Here is a 6,000-nt window from a genome sequence, read left to right as displayed (position 1 = left end):
GGGTTTTCCTATTATTTAAATGATGGGCCAAGTCAACCCTCGTATAAAAATTATCAGTATATAAAGTTCTGCTTGTATCTAGAAGCGGTTGCATAAGTTCCATCACCACTCTGGATGCTAACGACTGTTCAGATGGATGCATCTCTTTTTCACCGTACACTTTTACGGCGTACGTATATCCATCTGGGACGCAAAGTTTAAACAATTTGGCTCCATATTTGTATCTTTTTCCAGGAATGTATTGCAAAAAACTAAATCTACCACGAAATGGCACCATAGTTTCGTCAATACATAACGATTCTCTAGGAGTATACATTTTCTGAAACTTTTCATTTAGTATTTGTACAAGAGGAGACATTTTGTAGAGTATGTTTCCAGGTGGGAAGCTCTCGTTATCTGAAATGTGAAAGAAGTGTAAAAAAAAGTGTAATATTATTTCAAATCGACTTCTACTTATTTCACACATTTTAGAAACTTCATTCTTGTAAAGTAAATTGTTACTCCAATAATCTCTAAGTTCGGGTTTTCTGTCTAACCCCATCCAAATAATGAGAGCCAAAAATCGAAGCAATTCTTCTCTGTCAATTGGTCTCTAGTTACTCACAAGCGAATGTTTCGTTATTAATTCATTTACAATACCAGAGATTATTGTTTGTTTGGCGTATTTATTAGTTTCAGTAACCAAAAAATCTTGCACTTGACGGTCGATAAACAGTAGGTAGAAATCTATTGGTTTGTCGTCTGTAAGTTTTGCAATTTCTTCCTGATTTATTACTAAAGTAAAGGATACTTCGAATTTGTTGAGATCATCTGGATTTGGCACATCGCTTCATGTTATTTTATTTCTTGATACAACATCGTCAATAAGAGCTTGCAGGTTAACGTTTGCAGATTCAGCTTTTTCTACAAAGCAAAAAAAAGTAAACTACAAACAGAAATTGTGCATTCCTAAATAACTTACCTATCCTTCTTGTATCAGCCTTCTTTTGGTTAGAACTAGGACCTGCAGTAAATTCTTTGCAATGTTGGGATTGTTTGCAAATTTTAGCTTTTTTTCTACGAGACTCATATTCACTACTGCATGAGTCTGAAGACTCATGACGCCAGAACTCGTGGCAGAAAGACCTGAGGAGATGGTTCGACCGCTCATCCGCAGAGATCTTTCGCGCAGCACTTTCCAAAACTACAATTGCCATTTGGATCGCCAACCTTCTATAGGAGACGGCGCAATGAGAAGAAGAAGAGTCTAAAGAACCATCAGTAATATTTTCATTGTACACTGTATCGGCATCGGAATCATAAAACGTACTTTCATTCATACTGATATCACTAAAGTCACTCTCCTCAGCAATTTTGCGAAGTTCGTCTTCCGATAGTCCTTTACGGAACATTATCTTCTTTTTTAGTTCCACTTTTTAACAAAAAACTAAAGAGAAAATAGTCTTAGCCTCGTTAGACGTTCGAACCGATACTGACTACTGACTGAAGTAAGTAGGGGAAGTGTGCCTATGTTGGACCCCTGCCTATGATGGACCACCTGCTGTAATTTCAAACATGGCGCGGTTACATGCACATCGCTGTTGCCGCTTGCGCACGAAGTTTGTAGTTTAGTATTTGCAAAGTTTCAGACCCCGAAATAAAATTAAAATTTGGTGTTGCTGATCTAATAAAATTTTTTGGTAAGTAATATTTTACTGGTAACATACGTTAAGCTAAGTGTTTCTTTTGTTTTGTATAAAATGACTACACTTTCTTTGTCAAATACTATACTTTGTTTTAGGTTAGAATGGTCAAAACAAAAGTAACAGAATTAAATTTACTGTCTTGTCTATTAACCTATGATGGACCCCTTTGTCGTTACCTATGACGGACTAAGGGTCCATCATAGGAAAAAGGAAATAAGTTGCTACTTAACGATTAACATAATACATTTTACAGGGATGGATCCTCATAAAAGGCAACAGTGGAATGAGAGTAATATGCAGCAAGCTTTAAAAAGCATACAAGAAAAAACTATGGGGTTTAAGTTGGCAGCAAAAACATTTAACATTCCAAAAACGACTTTGAAAAGGCGCTTTAATAAGCAGCAAGGAAGTACCAAAGGTGATTTGGGAGGACGAAGACCAATATTTTCCACTGCTATTGAAAAGGAAATTGCTGACCATATTATCACCATGGAAGCTCGTTTTTTTGGCCTGACCAGTAAAGATTTACGAAAACTTGTATACGAAGTAGCTGAAATAAACAATATTAGCCACAGTTTTAATAAGGAAACCAAGATGGCAGGCTGGAAATGGGTCAGAGGCTTTTTAAAGCGAAATCCACGATTATCATTACGAACTCCAGAAAATACTTCGTTGGCAAGGGCTCAAGCTTTTAATAAACCAAATATATGTGCCTATTTTACAGCATTAGCACATATATTAGACGAGTTTCAATTTCCACCGGAAAACATTTATAACATGGACGAGTCCGGTTTGACAACTGTGCAAAAGAGATCGCAGAAGATTTATGCTAGTAAAGGTCGCAAACAAGTTGGTGCTTTAAGTAGTGCAGAACGCGGTCTACATATTACGGTCGTATGTGCAATGAATGCAATTGGAACATATGTTCCTCCTGCTTTGATTTTTCCTCGACAGAGGAAGAAAGACGAACTTATGATCGATGCACCTACTGGAAGTGTAGCCTTCGCTCAAGAAAAAGGATGGATGACTTCCGACATTTTCTGTCTCTGGCTGCAACATTTTTTAAGGTATTCAAAGGCTTCTAAAACCAACCAAGTTTTGTTGTTACTCGATGGTCATGGTAGTCATAAAAGTTTTGAAGCTCTCCAGTTTGCAAAAGAAAACGGTATTATTATGTTTTGTTTTCCTGCTCATTGCTCTCATCACGTTCAACCCTTGGACGTAGGATTTTTTAGACCACTTCAAACTTACTACGGCCAAGAAATTCAATTATGGCTGCGACAGAATCCAGGTAAAACAGTTACCCAATTTAAAGTAGCTAGTATCTTTAATAAAGCATATTTAAAAAGTGCTCTTCCATCAAATGCAATAAATGCATTTAAAAAGACAGGAATAGAACCGTTCAATCCAGATGTCTTCGAGGATTGGCAATTTTTGCCGTCTATAACAACAGATAGAGAAAATTATGAACAAAACCCACTACCAGGATGTTCTGACGAGAACTCACTACCGGAACATCGGAACCAAAATGTTTCTTCGATTAAAGGTTTATCAAAAATCACTGATTAGAAATCAACATCATCGTCAGTCCTAAACATCTCGGTCGAAGATATTTGTCCTCCTCCTTTACCTGGAGTATCTGAAGTAATTCAGAAAAGGGGTAGAAAACGGGGTAAAACAGGATATTTAAATTCAACGCCAGAAATTGATGATATAAAACAAAAAATTGCAGAAAAAGAAGCAAAAAAAAAAGAAAAAAAGACGCAAGAAAAGTAAAAAGGCAAGTTCGTGTTTCAACTACAAACAGTTCTGAAGACGATTGTGAATCTTCCTTTGAAGAAGACGACTCGGACGATGCAGCTTACATTTACTGTAACGAACTATTTTCGCATTCACGATCCAAAGAAAAATGGATTCGTTGTCAAGTGTGTAAGAATTGGTGTCACAATAAATGCAGATGTAAATCCTGGACGTAAACAATTTGTGTGTGAATTGTGCATGTAACTTTTTTCTTAATAATACCTATTTGTAATATTATTTATCGTTTCGAATATCTTTTGGTTTAATAAAATAATTTGGTATTTACTTATTTTATACAAAATGCAACGGGTCCATCATGGGCGTATCAAAGGGTCCATCATGAGCGCATATATGCCCATGATGGACCCTTAACAGGATTTTAGTAAACTATGAATAACTTTTGTCATCTTAATTTTTATCAAAATTTGAAACATTTGCATATTATACAAATAACAAGACGTTATGTGGTCATATTTAAAGCCCGCTAAGTAAATAATTAAACTTATTAGGGAGCTTTTTCCTTAAGGGGTCCATCATAGGCACATTTCCCCTATGTTAGAAATTATAACTTAACCTGTTTGTGAACATGTGGTTTAACAGACCAACCTCTGATTTTGTTTACCACATACCGTTTACACAAATTTATAGGACTTTTCATCAAAAAATAGTGTCAGCCATTTTTTTCGAACAGACAATTTGTAAACAAAGAGGCTAGCTTAGTAATATAAATAATATAGATAATTAATATAAAAAGTACCAAAGAAAGTCTAGTTATTGAAAAAAATAAAGTGCCACAATTAGCAAATCATTTTTTTTAAATCAATTATTATTAAAATACCTGTACGAAAAGGAAAAAAGAAAGCAGTGTTGTTATAGAATATCTAATTCTTTATTACATAAAAAATATTTATTTAATAAATATTTCTTTATAAATTTATAAACCAGTACGCATGACATATAATATATGATACGTCATTGTCAAATCTGTCTGTACGAAAAACATGGCGGCTGATGAAAAGTCATATTGTTAAAATTTAAATAATATTTTTAAAATTGAATAAAGTAATTTTCCAGAGTGTGAAAGATCACAAAATTTTTAAAAACACAATAACGATTATTGTCAGGATACTCATATTTCTTATTGTTACCTTACAGAGTCATAGATGATGAAATCAACAGATAGAAAACTTAACGATGTTTTCGAAATGTTTACTTGAAATTGAATGCCAAGAATACCATGGACCCACAAACATACCAGTTTTACACCGGTAAAAGCTAGTAGTATAGGGAAAAGTTGAAGAAAAAAGGCCCAGAAGAAGATCACCTACGTGCTGTATTGAATAAATATCAAAACGTATGTGATTGTATTCAATCGGATCAAAATAGATATAAATGCCGCCAAAAAGTAGTGTCAAAGAAGCGAGCGAACGTCTACGAAGAAGAATGACCATGGAAAAACTTCAGTGAATAAGAAGTAGAGAACGATCAGCAATCAAATCAAGAATGATAAATATAGAAAACAAGCGTAAAAAAGAACAATTTGAATAGAACATTAATATTTATAATACATCTGGTAAGACGTGCACAAAAGAAGAAGAGCCATAAAGTACGTTATACTTGTATAATTTTTATAAAAACAAACACATTTTTATTAACTACAAATAAATTAATTGCACTTTGCTATTAGATTCCATACATGAGTGATAATTAAAAGTACCATATTTCTTCATTAACAACTATACATTTATCTAAAGAGATTCCTAATATAAGTATGTAATAATTGGTACCTGGAGTGTATCTCCTCGTACTCTTTTAAGTTACAATAACGATCATGATTGTGCGATATTAGAGCATAATGCGTTCAGTACCAAGGAGTTCCACACACTCACACACATACACAGATCGACACCTACATGGGTACCACGGCAAGTACGACTTGGTCGACAAGGTAATCCGCAGTGGTACTCGACCACACGAGGCTGTGGATTATTCTCGATCGTACCATTGAACGCAGTGATCGGAAAGTGCATCGGAAATTATTGGTATTGGCACCCGGTACTGTTTTTCTAGTTCGTGAATAGAACTGCGTAGCACGTGTGGTTTTGGTTTTCATTTTTTCCGTTCGGAAATTTTTTTCGGTGGTGGTAATTTGGTTTTAAGTGATTGTTTTTGTTATTTGGATTTGTCGTCAGAGGAGCGCTAGAGTGAGTATTTATGAATATGATGCCATCTCAGGTGTTTCAATATACAGAATATTTTAAAAATAAATGTGTTAATAATATTTATGAACAAAATTAACGCATCATTTTATAGTAAGTGACAAAATTCATCAAAAATCTTTATTATCACTTAATAAATAATATAAATAATAATAAAGTAATATTAAATTTGAATACACAGTGAAAATTTAAGAACAGAATTTATATTTTAGAACATTAAATCAAATAAAATTAAGCTATAAAATTCTTCTTCTTAGAGTGCCTTCTCCCTACGGAGGTTGGCAATCTAATGGCAA

General features: G+C 34.2%; 1 protein-coding gene across 1 annotated transcript in view; it reads left to right on the top strand.

The window, feature by feature from the left end:
* The first annotated feature begins 5,409 nt into the window (after positions 1–5,409).
* chas (chascon) overlaps positions 5,410–6,000 on the top strand; it is a 380,862-nt gene continuing 380,271 nt past the window's right edge. The window contains exon 1 of the mRNA XM_072538203.1: positions 5,410–5,689. The gene's annotated coding sequence lies outside the window, so the exon portion shown is untranslated. The remainder of the gene's footprint in view (positions 5,690–6,000) is intronic.

This window comes from Diabrotica undecimpunctata, chromosome 7 (assembly GCF_040954645.1).
Source record: "Diabrotica undecimpunctata isolate CICGRU chromosome 7, icDiaUnde3, whole genome shotgun sequence".
In the NCBI taxonomy this organism is placed as follows: domain Eukaryota; kingdom Metazoa; phylum Arthropoda; class Insecta; order Coleoptera; family Chrysomelidae; genus Diabrotica; species Diabrotica undecimpunctata.
Note: the sequence above shows the minus strand (reverse complement) of the source record. Positions and strands in the feature narration are given on the sequence as shown.